This window comes from Salmo salar, chromosome 20, assembly GCF_965601325.2.
Source record: "Salmo salar chromosome 20, fSalSal1, whole genome shotgun sequence".
NCBI classification, from domain to species: Eukaryota; Metazoa; Chordata; class Actinopteri; order Salmoniformes; family Salmonidae; genus Salmo; species Salmo salar.
The window spans coordinates 39,736,617-39,753,562 of NC_138310.1; the positions used below are offsets into that span (position 1 = coordinate 39,736,617).

The 16,946-nt window shown below is 42.3% G+C and overlaps 1 pseudogene; it reads right to left on the reverse strand.

Annotated features, from left to right (window-relative positions):
- Positions 1–1,174: 1,174 nt before the first annotated feature.
- Positions 1,175–16,946, reverse strand: part of LOC123729168 (uncharacterized) — a 792,531-nt pseudogene continuing 776,759 nt past the window's right edge.

The window sequence follows — 16,946 nt, forward strand, 5'->3', positions numbered from 1 at the left end:
GATCATGTGATACTTAGATAGCACAAAGGTGGACTTTATTTAACTAATTATGTGACTTCTGAAGGTAATTGGTTGCACCAGATCTTATTTAGGGGCTTCATTTCACTTATTGTTTTGTGTATGTCTATTAAATGAAATCCAAATTAATATACATTTAAATTACAATTTGTAATTCAACAAAATAGGAAAAACACCAAGGGGGATGAATACTTTTGCAAGGCACTGTATATATTATCCTATATCTTATAGACTGGCCTGTATCTGATCTTATAGACTAGCCTATCTTCTCTTAGAGACAAAACTATATCTTATCTTATAGACTGGCCTGTATCTTATCTTATAGACTAGCCTACATCCTATCTTAAAGACTAGCCTATATCTTGTCTTAAAGACTAGCCTATATCTTATCTTACAGACTAGCCTATATCCTATCTTAAAGCCTTGGACCTGGAGTTTTTCCTGGTCAGAGAAACCTCAGGTCCCTACAAACACATGACACACTCTTAATACTGTATTCAATATCCAACAGAATGGTAGAAACACACACAGTATGAAGCAACATTGACTTCACACGTGGTGAGGTCAAAACATGTAGCCCTAACGGTCAACGAGACCAGAGAATAATGTTTCTACTTGTTTAGAACAATGTTTACTTGTTTTCAGTCGCTGCTCAATGTGCTCTGTGTTTTCAAGCCTGGTATTGCATCCAGATTGGTGTTGGGGGAAATGTAAGTCCCACAAAACTCCCAGTAGAGCGGAAGTCAAACCTACAACGACACCCTATCACCAGATAATGTAGCGCTACGTTTGACCAGAGACATAGGGCTGCCACATACTCTAGGTCTCTTGTCAAAAGAAGAGCACTATGTTTATTTGATACACAATCCCAACACTGTACACTGATGTACAGTATGATTTGTCTGGGAGTTATCACTGAACTAAAATGGAATGCCAAAAAGATCCATAGATTAAAAAATAAATAAAAATAATGATAATGTGGTGTGTGTGTTTCCACTTTGACTGTGCACCCCGCCTTTATCAGTGTGTGTGCACATGTATGCGAATGAGTGAGTGAGTGAGTGTGTGTGTGTGTGTGTGTGTGTGTGTGTGTGTGTGTGTGTGTGTGTGTGTGTGTGTGTGTGTGTGTGTGTGTGTGAGTGTAATCCAGCGGTGGCTATAAAGCGGTGGATGTGTTGGGGCTCCAGCCCATCTGATAGGCTCTTTCCAGGGTTCTCTTGCAGTCCTGCATCTCCGTACTGAACACGATGTGAGGGTACTGAACCACCAGCCTTTCCACCGTCTCCTCATTCACCTGCAAACACAACAGCAAAACACAAGACGCATTAAAAGCACAATACGTGACTTTCACTTGTAAGACCGACCGCTGGTTATCAATGACTGAGGCTGCAAAATAGAGGCCACAATTGCCGTTAGTCAAACAACATTTGTTTTGGTGTCTGTTCTGTTAGGGTCGAGCCTTGATTGTGTATGTACTGCTGAAGCAAAGCTTAACACACTTTTAAGACAGACTTGTCAATAATGGGCCTGGTAACATGGAACACACTATCAGTGTGACGGGTGGGGAGGGAGGGAGCTGTCTCTGCCAAGGAGTAGGTTGAGGGCCTGACAGCCCAGTCCACCTTAGGCTTTAGTGTCTGGTGGTAAAGCACCAGAGCATATCTTTGTCTAAATGATCCTCATGGGAGAATGAGAGGAAGAGAGAGAAGAGATATGTAGAGGTAAAATAAGAGTTATCGGCGAGAGATAGAAGGAGAGGGACAGAGAGAGTTTCCAGAAAAAGAAAGAAAAAGAGAGAGAGAAGACAGGCAAGTGTCTTCTAATTAGTCCTCTTTTTCATGCTCTATAGGACAGGGGAATAAAACAAGCAGTCAGGTACCTTCCCAGTGGTTCCATCATGCAGGGTGGTGTCACAACTAGGCTGAGCCAGGCTGACAGTGAGCAGGCCTAGGAGGGCCCTGGAGTCCACATGGGTGAAGGGTGTTAACCACAACCCACCCAGGCCAGAGCACACCATGTTGCTGTCACACTGGCATCAGGACACTGTCCAGAGGAAATATGTGTAAACACACAGACTTCCATGAGAAGAAATACGCTCACACACTCACACAGAAGTTTATCTGAAAAGGGAGAGAGAGAGAGAGAAAGTGAGAGAAAGACATGTTTGAATGAATAACAAAGCTGTGGTCTTCAGTCACTGAGAGCAGTGATCAGTGACTTGAGGTCTGTAGGACTGCTGGTTTTCATTCTTCCCTTCTAACCAGGGACTGATTCATACCTGGGTTACCAGGTGAGTGGAATCTCTGGACTGGAGCATCAATGACATTCATAGGGTTGCCAAATTCCAGTGACTTTGACAAAATTCCCAAGTTTTGCAGAAATCTTGTTTGGAAGATTCCTGGACACAGGAGGGAATAAACCGGAAAACCGGAATCTTCCAACCAAGATTTCTGGAATACCTGGGAATTTGGGGAAAGTTACCGGAAGCAACCCTAGACATTCATCAACCAATTTACTACCAGCTAAAAAAGAACCAGCAGTGGAATTGTGAAACTCGCGGCCTGGTTTTTACTCCCCGCTGGTCTAGAAAAAGAATAGCAAAGGGAAACGTGAAGTTTGTTATGTGTAGTAGAGACTCATTAGAGAACTAAATGACAGCCCCTTGATTGCTTTCATAACATATTATGGTATATTGTACTGAGGAGAATAAAACTCTTCCTCCACCAAACCCGTTAATCAGGCCTTAATTACAATTAAGAGGGATCTAAAAAATGGGCCTGTCAATGTGATGGGAGGCCATTACCATCATTAGTGTTAATGTAGTGCAGTGCTGTGCACAAGAGTAAACACGCTTGACACAAAATGGCTCCCAATCAAAGCTCTGAATCATCTGCTAATTGCTAGTTGCTGCAACAGTAAAACAGTTTGAGCCTCAACACTACCAATGTTTGATGTGTGAGTGTGTGTGTGAAAGTATTTAAATTACCTATGTGGTTCTATGCAGATGATTGCTTTGTTTTTTTCTTATTTTAAGCCTTGTGTCCTGTTAGTCAAGGCCAATAAATATACTGAAAAAATATAAATTAAATATGTTAACTCATTATATTTATTTAAATATATACTTTTTGCTTTTAAGCCAATTTCCATGGGAGGTTTTGAGATCCTGCCAGTAATGATGTGGACATGAGCTTTACACAGGATGTCCTCTAGCAAATCGTAGAGGATGGGTCATACATGCCTTTTCCAAAACAAATATATCCAATCCCCTGTACAACCCTGAGGTATTCACTCTTCCATACCCTCTCTCCAGCTGTATAGCATCCTGAATAAGACACGATGACATCACCACACCTTCTTGGTATTGCTCGCACAGACAGACAGACAGACAGACAGACAGACAGACAGACAGACAGACAGACAGACAGACAGACAGACAGACAGACAGACAGACAGACAGACAGACAGACAGACAGACAGACAGACAGACAGACAGACAGACAGACAGACAGACAGACACACACACACACACACACACACACACACACTTTGTATTGTGAGCCAGACATGCTGTAAAGCCCTCATATACTACTTCCTACTCTGTCTGAAAGTTTGAAAGAGACCCATATGATACTGTCTAGTGCCATAATATGATAGCGGATATTGCAATAGGCTGGTGCGTTTCATCTTACACACAGATCTGGGATGGCAGCCACACGTATCTGGAGTCAGACCTATACTTAGGATATTTTTCCACAGTTTAAGTTCAAAGATGCAGTTCCTGTGGATCTGAGGGGATCTTAATGTTGTCTGACATGACAATGTGTGTTTGTCAGAGTAGAGTAGAGAAGAGAAGTAAAAAGGACAGTCAGTCCTATTCGATTCCCTATTAACAGAAGAGAAGAGAAAGGACCGTCAGTCCTATTTGATTCCCTATCAACCCCCCATCTTTCATTTGGACTGAGATACAACTCTCAATCAGTAACAGAAACTGAAGCTAACCCATTGAGTGAAAATATTGGGGAAATAATTTCCATGTCAATAGAAAATAAAGTCCCATCCTTTTTCCTGAATGAACATTCCTCCGACACCATGTCCTATACAGTATATCCTTGATTTCCATTTCAAAAGTGTTTGTAGGCTCTGTGCGTCTCTCTCTGTTTGTGTTTGTGTGTGTGTGTGTGTGTGTGTGTGTGTGTGTGTGTGTGTGTGTGTGTGTGTGTGTGTGTGTGTGTGTGTGTGTGTGTAAGCTGCTCCTTGGCGTTGCACAGCAATCGTTCAGGCTTGCAGTGATTGGCCGGTAGTAAAGGTGACCTAGGCCTTTCAGGGACTGCTGTGTTGCTGCTCTCCTTTTAACTGCCAGGGGTTTTAAGAGCTGCTCTCACATACAACACCATGTAAAATATACATTCACTGCTAACATCGTAACCACACCACCAAAACACCTCTTAAAGATGACAAACACTGGCATGGTGCACGGTGGCACCACGACATCCCTGGGAGAGAGGGGCTCGTAAATCGATTATATGATACACAAACAAAAGATGCATTTCAGGGCAGAAGGACAAAGAGGGCACTGCAAGTCTCAGAGAAATAGGTGAGAATAAATGATAATGGATAAAGAAAGCAGAAAAATAATACCTGGCATACAGTATGCTCCCTAAGACTCCATTAAACCATAGAGAACACGGAACACATGGAACACCATGTTCCCCGAATGGGTTTAAAAATACAGTCACCTCAGAGCAGTAAAACAGAGCAGATATCCAGAAGGACAAAAGTGGTTTTAGATGAAGACAAATGGAGTTTGCATTTACCAGATGTGCACTTAATCCGAAATGGACTGCAACTCAAAACATCCTTCCATTTGTACTGTTCATTATGCTCTCTTTGTTAACATAGAAAAATACCAACACGGTCAACAATAAAGCCTCTGTCCACTTCTATCCACATAGTGCATCACTCACCCATTAAATACATTTCGGGGTAAATGATTTAAAAGGGCCTTTTAAGCACCTGAAGAATGCTGTGCATCAGATATCTTAGTAAAAGCCGATTTAAACAGGCAGGATTTAAACAGGCTGGATTTATAGTGGCCGTAAAAGTGCCTGCAGGAAAAGCTGCAGTTGTAACGTCTCTAAACGAGTGACTGGACAGACTGGCGGTAGACACTTTTCTGGCTCTGACAAGAGAAGGGAGGAGAAGTAAACCCTTCACTCCATCATGTGTGACAAAGGGATCCCGGGGAATGTGTTCAGGGCAACCCCCAATTTCTCCCAGCACGCCTGGTTTGATATCTACACAGGGAATAAGGCATGTCAGGACCCAAGAGGCCATAGACTGGCCTAGAGAAATATATGGCTTTATCATGGCTGAACACAACTGCATTTTTCCTCGCAATGTTTGATACTGTATGTTGATAAGTAAAACACCACACACAGACACACTCTGAGAGAACATTGTACAAATTCACTATTATTAATAATGGCCAACTCACTTAAATGGATAAATGGCTTACTTACAAGCCCTTAAACAACAATGCAAATAGTCTGGGTAGCCATTTGATCAGCTGTTTAGGAGCCTTATGGCTTGGGGTAGAAGCTGTAAAGAAGGCTTTTGGACCAAGACTTGGCGCTCCGGTACCTCTTGCTGTGCGGTAGCAGAGAGAACAGTCTATGACTAGGGTAGCTGGAGTCTTTGGCAATTTTAAGGGCCTTCCTCTGACACCACCTGGTATAGAGGTCCTGGATGGCAGGAAGCTTGGCCCCAGTGATGTACTGGAACGTACTCACTACCCTCTGTAGTGCCATGCGGTCGGAGGCCGAGCAGTTGCCATACCAGGTGGTGATGCAACTAGTCAGAATGCTCTCGATGATGCAGCTGTAGACCTTTCTGAGGATCTGTGAACCCATGACAAATCTTTTCAGTCTCCTGAGGGGGAAAAGGTGTTGTCGTGCCCTCTTCACAACTGTCTTGGTGTGTAGACACCAAGGAACTTTAAGCTCTCAACCTGCTCCACTACAGCCTCGTCGATGAGAATGGGGGTGTGCATCTCTTTTGTCTTGACCAAGATGAGGGAGATGTTGTTATCCTGGCCCTACACCACAAGGTCTCTGACCTCCTCCCAATAAGCTGTCTCATCGTTGTCGGTGAACAGGCCTACCACTGTTGGTAATGATGGTGTTGGAGTCGTGCTTGGCCATGCAGTCATGGGTGAAGAGGGATTACAGGAGGGGACTGAGCACGCACCCCTGAGGGGCCCCCGTGTTCAGGATCAGCGTGGCAGATGTGTTGTTACCTACCCTTACCACCTGAGGGCAGCCCGTCAGGAAGTCCACGATCTGGTTGCAGAGGGAGGTGTTTAGTCCCAGGGTCCTTAGCTTAGTGATGAACTTTGAGGGCACTATGGTATTGAGCACTGAGCTGTAGTCAATGAATAGAATTCTCACGTATGTGTTCCTTTTTGTCCAGGTGGAGAGGGCAGTGTGGAATGCAATAGAGATTGCATCATTTCGGAATCTGTTGGGGCGGTAAGCAAATTGGAGTGGGTCTAGGGTTTCTGGGATAACAGTGTTGATGTGAGCCATTACCAGCCTTTCAAAGCACTTCATGGCTACAGATGTGAGTGCTACGGGTCGGTACCAAGCTTGTAGTGTAATATCCTAGAAGACTTGGGGCTGTAATTGCTGCCAAAGGTGCTTCAACAAAGTACTGCGTAAACGGTCTGAATACTTATGTAAATGTGATATTTCAGTTTTTTGTTTCTAATAAATGTTCAAACATTTCTAAAAACCTGTTTTTGCTTTGTCATTATGGGGTATTGTGTGTAGATTGAGGGGGGGGATGATTTAATCCATTTTAGAATAAGGCTGTAATGTAACAAAATGTGGAGAAAGTCAAGGGGTCTGAATACTTTCCGAATGCACTGTAAGTGTTGCTAATGCTCTCCACTTTCTGGAGGACTAAGTTTTGAAATCAGTGGAATGTCTGGTGGAAGCGGAGTAAGCTTAGGGAATGGAGAAAGTTCTGGCGTTTGATTGCAAATAATGAGGAGGAAGTCAAAAAGAGAATACACAGAAGAAGGGTATTGTATAAAACATCTGTCTTCAGATTACATTTTTAAACTAAGGGCAACCATGGCTTCCGTGACATAGAGGGAGAAATTCATCCATGTATACAGGTAAGAGAGGCTAGCTAGCTACATTTTCAGATACTATACGTTTCTAATTTTGTCAGAAAGTAATTTTCATTGCAAGTTAAATCGTACTGTTTCTAGCTAGCTAACGTTAGCTGGCTGGGTCACTAGCTAATGTTACGTGTCTGATCTGAGTAGGAATATTATTTGTATCTCAGAGCCATTTGCATTGCTAGTTATAGCCTACTGTTAGCTAGCTAACATTGCTCCATGCTAGTTGGTTAGCTTTAGCTACCTGCAGATTCATGCAGGGTAGTAACGTTATGAGTTGGGATTATGGTTCATTGTTTAGCTAGTTAGCTAGCTAGCTACATTACATGTCAAAACAAAAGACTCCACTATGCAAGTAAACATTTCACTGTACCGTTTACACCTTCTGTATCCTGTGCATGTGACAAATAAACTTTGATTTTATTTGATATATTGTGTGTTTCCCAGAGACGGTAATGTGAAGAACAACATGACCTGCACCAAAGTAAAATTAGGATGTAACGTTAGGTCAACGAGACAGTGTCCAAGTTCTAAAATTCTCTGGTAGAATGCCCTGCTTTTATTTCATCACACTCACAACCGTAAGCTATTTTCCTATAATTAGCTCACCATTAACTAGTAAATAATGATATTGTTGTGAGTTTATTTTCCTGTAATAACGAATTAAATTTGGCTAAACTAGAAATGAACCAAAACATTGTTTAGAAAGTTAATTTTAGTTGCCTGGTTTGCAAGATTGACATCTAAACGGATGGGTTTATTGGTGTTAAAATACACCAGTTACGCTATTTTGAACCACCAGGCTGCTGTAATGCAACCTGTCGTTTTTGTGTTTAAAGTTTTTCATAACGACAAGATTGATGTTAGATTACAATAGAATGCTTGTGATGTCACTGCGACAACTGCCTACAGACATGTTGATAGACGTAGTATAAACCAGCCTTTGGTCTTGAAATCTTTGGTTGTTTAGTACACTACCGTACTCACTGTTAAGCACATGGCCTCACATGTGAATCCTTAAAGAGATGGGTGGGGCTACGGGTGTGAACGATGCTGAATGGGTGTAGACAAAGAAGTGCTCTCCGGTAGGTTCACCAAGACATTCAAGGGGCCATTTTCTCAACAGTTGTTTCCATTTTCAGGGTTGAGTTATAAAAAAATAGCAGAAACTTTGAACATCCCACGGAGCACCATTAAATCCATTATAAAAAAAATAGAAAGAATATGGCACCACAACAAACCTTCCAAGAGAGGGCCGCCCTACAAAACTCACGAACCAGGCAAGGAGGGCATTAATCAGATGCAACAACGAGACAAAGATAACCCTGAAGGAGCTGCAAAGCTGCACAGTGGAGATTGGAGTATCTGTCCATAGGACCACTTTAAGTCGTACACTCCACAGAGCAGGGTTTACGGAAGAGTGGCCAGAAAAAAAGCCATTGCTTAAAGAAAAAAACAAGCAAACACGTTTGGTGTTCGCAAAAAGGCATGTGGGAGACTCCCCAAACATATGGAAGAAGGTACTCTGGTCGGATGAGACTAAAATTGAGCTACAGTTGAAGTCAGAAGTTTACATACACTTAGGTTGGAGTCATTAAAACTCGTTTTTCAACCACTCCACAAATGTCTTGTTACAAACTATAGTTTTGGCAAGTCGGTAAGGACATCTACTTTGTGCATGACACAAGTAATTTTTCCAACAATTGTTTACAGACCATGTTCATCTGTACAAACAATAGTACGCAAGTATAAACACCATGGGACCATGCAGGCGTCATATAGCTCAGGAAATAGACGCGTTCTGTCACCTAGAGATGAATGTACTGTGGTGCGAAAGGTGCAAATCAATCCCAGAACAACAGCAAAGGACTTTGTGAAGATGCTGGAGGAAACAGGTACAAAAGTATCTATATCCACAAGGCCAATATCGACATAGCCTGAAAGGCCACTCAGCAAGGAAGAAGCCACTGCTCCAAAACCGCCATAAAAAAAGCCAGACTACGGTTTGCAACTGCACATGGGGACAAAGATTGTACTTTTTGGAGAAATGTCCTCTGGTCTGATGAAACAAAAATAGAACTGTTTGGCAATAATGACCATCATTATGTATGGAGGAAAAAGGGAGAGGCTTGCAAGCCGAAGAACACCATCCCAAACATGAAGCACGGGGGTGGTAGCATCATGTTGTGGGGGTGCTTTGCTGCAGGAGGGACTGGTGCACTTCACAAAATAGATGGTATCATGAGGAAGGAAAATGATGTGGATATATTGAAGCCATATCTCAAGACATCAGCCAGAAAGTTAAAGCTTGGTCACAAATGGATCTTCCAAATGGACAAGGACCACAAACATACTTCCAAAGTTGTGACATAATGGCTGTAGGACAACAAAGTCAAGGTATTGGAGTGGCCATCACAAAGCCCTGACCTCAATCCTATAGAAAATTTGTGGGCAGAACTGAAAAAGCGTGTGCAAGCAAAGAGGACTACGAACCTGACTCCGTTACATAAACTCTGTCAGAGGAATGGGCCAAAATTCACCCAATTTACTGTGGGAAGCTTGTGGAAGGCTACCCGAAATTTTTGACCCAACAATTCAAAGGCAATGCAACCAAATACTAATTGAGTGTATGTAAACTTCTGACCCACTGGGAATGTGATGAAAGAAATAAAAGCTGACAGAAATAATTCTCTCTACTATTATTCTGACATTTCACAATCTTAAAATAGAGTGGTGATCCTAACTGACCTAAGACAGGGAATTCTTAGTCGGATAAAATGTCAGGAATTGTTTAAAACGGAGTTTAAATGTATTTGGCTGTATTTGTATGTAAACTTCCGACTTCAATTGTATGTCTGGCACAAACCCAACACCTCTCATTACCCCGAGAATACCATCCCCACAGTGAAGCATGGTGATGGCAGCATCAGGCTGTGGGGATGTTTTTCATCGGCAGGGACTGGGAAACTGGTCAGAATTGAAGGAATAATGGATGGCGCTAAATACAGGGAAATTCTTTAGGGAAACCTGTTTCACTCTTCCAGAGATTTGAGTCTGGGACGGAGGTTCACCTTCAAGCAGGACAATGACCCTAAGCATACTACTAAAGCAACACTCAGGTGGTTTAAGGGGAAACATTTAAATGTCTTGGAATGGCCTAATCAAGGCCCAGACCTCAATCCAATTGAGAATCTGTGGAATGACTTAAAGATTGCAGAACACCAGCGGAACCCATCCAATTTGAAGGAGCAGGACTAGTTTTGCCTTGAAGAATGGGCAAAAATCCCAGTGGCTAGATGTGCCAAGCTTATAGAGACATACCCCAAGAGACTTGCATCTGTAATTGCTGCAAAAGGTTGCTCTACAAAGTATTGACTTTGTGGGGGGAGAATAGTTATGCACGCTCCAGTTTTCTGTTTTTTTGTCTTATCTCTTGTATGGTTCACAAGAAAAAATATTTGTATCTTCAAAGTGGTAGGCATGTTGTGTAATTCAAACGATGCAAACCCCATAAAAATCTATTTTAGTTCCAGGTTGTATGGCAACAAAAAAGGAAAAATGCCAAGACGGGTGAATACTTTTGCAAACTGCTTTATACCATCTCTAGCTCTTTGTCTCTACTGTTCAAGATTTTCTACATAAGACCGAATCGAGCCGATCGTCACAAATGTGCTGTCCTTATGGCCATAAATGAGCATCTATTTAATGAAGTATCTAACCAGAAGAAACATGACGATGTGCATTGGGAAAAGGAAACATACAAGCTGTGTTCAAATACTCTTACTAACCGCACTAACTGTAGTATTTGTGACATGAAATGAGTATATAGTATCCTTATTGATCATAGTATGGATATAGTTAGTATGCCAAAAGTTCCCGGAAGTCATACTAAATTTGCCAAAATATGAAGTATACACGCAGAGGACAATATTTCTGTACTTTAGGGCTCATAATGCAATTCTTCAAGAAATGGGTGTGGCTTCACATCGTTTCCAGATTTGAAGAAAATGGTGGAAAATATGCAGTCAAGGTACAATGAGAGCAGATACAAATTTATGACAAATGTTAAGGAAATGTTGATCAATGTAATAAAATAATGACATTTCAAATTAGTTACCTCACATGTTATATTTGCTGACAATTTGTTAGCTACGCTGTCCTTACGAACCACATAGCGTATCATTACAGCAGTATATACCGGTATGTTGTTAGCTAGCTACCTAACATAGCCTATATTAGATAGCCTATACTTAATATAGGCTATCTAACTAACTACCCAACATTTATTGACTTGATTATTCCCATCATTCTTAGCTTAGCAAAATGGTATAGTCATCGTGCGTTCTCAATGGACATTCGGGTGCTTTCGTAAATTCACTCTGGCTATCCACTCCGATTTCAGAGCACTCTCGTTTAAGTGTACCAGAGCACAGAATAATGAATTTTCGAGCGCTCAACCTTCGTTGAATATGGCCGGTGTCAATAAACGTTGGCAAAAAAAGCGTAATTAAATTGTTGCCAGTAGCAGTGATAGTCACCAACGCTCTGGATAACATGAAAACTTCCTAACCAGCTCTGCTAGGGCGATTGAAATGGTCAGACTGGTCTCATTTGTGTATGGAAGTAGCTAGCAAGCAAGCCAACGTTAGCTTGGTGCTTGACTGCCGTTGTAAGGTCAGAACGCTTAAATCAACCCTACTCCTCGGCCTGTGCGTTCAGTGTGCGCTCCAAGAGCGAAAGGCTCTGAATTTACAAACGGACAATCTGACAACATGCTCTGAATTTACAAGCGCACTCTGGCACTCCAGATTGAATTTAAGAACACACCCGAAGTCGTAAAATGTCAAATAATTTGTTATGCTAACAAGCTAGCAAGAGGCTGCATAGCAACAGCATCAACTTCCGGTAGACAGGCAAAGAGCTAGTATGCTCAACTAAACGTATACTGTTTGTTTACAGTATACTAAAATGAACTAATAGTATATAATATGTAGTACATACTCATTGCGTAGTATACGGTATGTTAATATTGGTATTCGAACACAGCTACAGTCGTTACATCAACACAATAGGGACAGTAATCATGTGTATTCTAAACATATCAGAGGTCTTGAAATTCTCAATAGCTCTTGAAAATCACATTTTTGATCCACCTCTGTAGAGGTGTGTTAGGAAACTGTCAGAAAAAGCCCATCCTGATTGGAAAAGGATGACAAGAGCCAGTGTGCATTAGTTTTCCACTTAGACTAGCATGGGCCAGAGTAGTGTCAATCTAACAGACCTGTTGATGAGAGCGAGAGAGAGAGAGAGAGTACTTTCAACCTAGCAGACCTGTTGACTAGTGAGAGAGAGAGAGAGAGAGAGAGAGAGATAGAGACTACTGTCAACCTAACAGACCTGTTGACTAGAGAGAGAGAGTACTGTTAACCTAAAATACCTGTTGACTAGAGAGAGAGAGAGTACTGTCAACCTAACAGATCTGTTGACTAGAGAGAGAGAGAGAGTACTGCTAACCTAACAGACCTGTTGACTAGAGAGAGAGAGAGAGTACTGTCAACCTAACAGACCTGTTGACCGAGAATGGCGCTGGAATGTATAGCGGCCATTTTGCAGACTCCTGACCAAATCAGCTATTTTGTGTTTTTTTCCTGGACAAAACCTGAAACAGTAATATCCTTGGTTTATGGAAAACTTTCTGAACAACGACATGGATAATACACATATAGCTGATTTCTCTATGCATCGGCAGGACAGAACGGTAGTGTCGGGTAAGCTCAAGGGAGGTGGGTAGCTGCTGCGCATTCTCTAATATTCAGGAAGTCTGAAGGTTCTGCTCGCCTGAGTTAGAATACCTATTTACCAAGACAGTTTTCATCTACACTGAACAAAAATATAAACGCAACATGCAACAATTACAAAGACTTTACTGAGTTACAGTTCATATAAGGAAATCAGTCAATTGAAATAAATTAATTAGGCCCGAATCTATGGATTTCACATGACTGGGAATTCAGATTTGCATCTGTTGGTCACAGTATACCTTAAAACATTTACATTTTAGTAATTTAGCAGACGTTCTTATTCAGAGCTACTTACAGTAAGTAGCGAGTGTATTTTTATAATTTTTCATACTGGTCCCCCATGGGAATCAAACCCACAACCCTCACATTGCAAGCACCATGCTCTACCAACTAAGGTAGGGGAGTGGATCAGAAAACCAGTCAGTATCTGGTGTGACCACCATTTGCCTCATGAAACGCGACACATCTCCTTCACATAGAGTTGATCAGGCTGTTGATTGTGGCCTGTGGAATGTTGTCCCACTCCTCTTCAATGGCTGTGCGAAGTTGCTGGATATTGGTGGAAACTGGAACACGCTGCCGTACGCGTTGATACAGAGCATCCCAAACATCTCAATGGGTGACATGTCTGGTGAGTATGCAGGCCATGGACATATTGGGACATTTTCAGCTCCCATGAATTGGGTACAGATTCTTGTGACATGGGGCCATGCATTATCATGTTGAAACAGGAGGTGATGGCGGCGGATGAATGACACGCCAATGGGCATCCTTGGCTGGCGTGGCTACACATTGTCTGTGGTTGTGAGGTAGGTTGGACGTACTGCCAAATTCTCTAAAATGACATGGGAGGTAGAGAAATTAACATTCAATTCACTGGCAACAGCTCTGGTGGACATTCCTGCAGTCAGCATGCTAATTGCACACTTGTGTTGTGTGACAAAACTGCACATTTTATAAATCCGTTTTACCTCATTTCTACCAGCATGTCACGTGTGCAACTAGAGGTGAAAAAACTCCAGATCACCTTTACTCCACTCACAGAGACACATACAAAGCCGCATTGAAGACTCTTTGAAAGAAGACCCTCAGATCTTCAAAACGTTCTACAGCTGCACAATCGAGAGCATCTTGACTGGCTGCATCACCGCTTGGAATGGCAACTGGTCGGCATCCGACCGTAAAGTGCTACAGAGGGTAGTGACTACGACCCAGTACATCACTGGGGCAGAGCTCCCTGCCATCCAGGACCTCTATACCAGGTGGTGTCAGAGGAAGGCCCTAAAAATTGTCAAAGACTCCAGCCACCCAAGTCATAGACTGTTCCCTCTGCTACCGCACGGCAAGCGGTCCCAATGCACCAAGTCTGGACCAACAGGTTTCTGAACAGCTTCTACCCACAAGCCATAAGACTGCTAAAGAGTTAAATAGTTAACCAAATGACTACCTGGACTGTCTGCATTGACCCTTTTTGTACTAACTCTTGACTCATCATACGCTGCTGCTACTTTTCACAATCTGTCACTTTTATTCCTACCTGTATGTATATATCTACCTCAATTACCTCGTACCCCTGTACATCAATCCGATACCGTGTATATAGCTAAGTTATTGTTAATCATGGTGTATTTATTATTACGTGTTATTACTTTTCTATTATTTCTCAATTTTCTTTCTCTCTGCATTGTTGGGAAGGGCCCTTAAGCATTTCACTGCTAGTTCACACCTGTTGTTAACACGGCATCCTGTCGGGCTGTAGATGGTGCAGCTGTAAAACCTTTTGAGGATCTAAGGACCCATGCCAAATCTTTCCAGTCTCCTGGTTTGTCGTGCCCTCTTCACGACTGTCTTGGTGTGCTTGGACCATATTAGTTTGTTGGTGATGTGGACGCCAAGGAACTTGAAGCTCTCAACCTGCTCCACTACAGCCCCGTCCTCCTTTTCCTGTAGCCCACATTCATCTCCTTTGTCTTGATCATGGGAGAGGTTGTTGTCCTTGCAGGTCTCTGATCTCCTCCCTATGGGCTGTCTCATCATTGTCGGTGATCAGGCCTACCACTTCCTATGACATCGGGTGCTGTAGGTGTCCAAGAGGGCGGGGAGTTTGCCCCCGGTAATGCGTTGGACCTCCATACCAGGCAGTGTCAGAGGAAGGCCCTATAAATTGTCAAAGACTCCAGCCACCCTAGTCATAGACTGTTTTCTCTGCTATCGCACGGCAAGCGGTACTGGAGCGCAGAGTCTAGGTCCAAGAGACTTCTAAACAGCTTCTACCCCCAAACTATAAGACCCCTGAACAGTTAATCAAATGGCTACCCAGACTATTTGCACCCCCACCCCACCCCCCCACGCTCATGCTAATCTCTGTTATCATCTATGCATAGTCATTTTAATAACCCTGCCTGCATGTACATAATTACCTCAACTAACTCGACACCGGTGCCCCCGCACATTGACACATTGACTCTGAACCGGTACCCCCTGTATATAGCTCCGCTATTGATATTTACTGCTGCTTTTTAATGATTTGTTTTTCTTATCTCTGACTTTTTTTCTTTCTTTTTTTTGCTATTTTCTTAAAACTGCATTGTTGGTTAAGGGCTTGTAAGTAAGCATTTCACTGTAAGGTCTACTACACCTGTTGTATTTGGATCATGTGACAAATATAATTTGATTTGAAGGCCAGAAAGATCATCAAGAACATCAACCACCTGAGCCACTGCCTGTTCACCCCACTATCTTCCATAAGGAGGTCAGTACAGGTGCATAAAAGCTGGGCCTGAAAGACTGAAAAACATCTATCTCAAGGCCATCAGACTTGCTAAACAACCAACAGTAGCACATCAGAGGCGGCTGCCCTATAGACATAGATTAGGAATCACTGGCCATTTTTAGAAATGGATCACTAGTCACTTTAATAATGTTTCCATATCTAGCATACTCATCTCATATGTATAAACTGCACTCCACACTATTCTACGGTATCTTAGTCACTTTTAAATTGTGCTTACATATTGCATCACCCATTTCATATGTATATACTATATTGTATTCGATACTACACCACTGACTGTTAAACAGTCATCTCCAGCACATCAGAGGCTGCTGCTTATAGACATAGATTAGGAATCACTGGCCACTTTAAGGAAATGAAACACTAGCCACTTTAATAATGTCTCTGTATCTTGCATTACTCATCTCATATGTATAAACTGTACTCTATACTATTCTATGGTGTCTTAGTCACTTTAATTGTTTTTTATTAAATATTGCATCACCCATCTCATATGTATATACTGTATTCTATAATATGCTACTGTATCTTAGTCCAATGCCGTTCTGACATATATGTATGTATATTCATAGTACATTTCTTACTTAAATGTAAGTGTATTATGGGTATATGTTGTGAAACTGTTAGATATTACTGTACTGTCGGAGCTAGAAACACAAGCATTTCGCTACACCCACAATAACATCTGCTAAACACATTTGATTTGATTTGATTTGACAAGGGGACACAATCACACGGACACGCACACAGAGAGACACACACGATCACACACACACACTGACACACGCACACGGAGGGACACACACTCACATGCTCGGACACACACAATCACACGGACACACACACATGCACGGACACACAAAGCTCCGGAAGCTAGCAGGAACAGATCAGGGACATGAGGAATTCCATAAGGAAAGTGACAACAGGGCTATTGTGTTGGAGTTACAGTAGCCCAGCACACGGCCCCTTTAACTGCCCCAGTGCCCTATGAATCAACACAAGGACGCCCTGACCCCGTACCTTTAAAGGACCCGTCCCTTTAAAGGGCTTTAGATTTGGTTCATTAAGAAACGCTAGCGACCATGATATAATTCAAATGTGTTTTGCTTTTCGGGGTTTGATGTGGGTGTCTTTAGTGTGTGTTCGCACG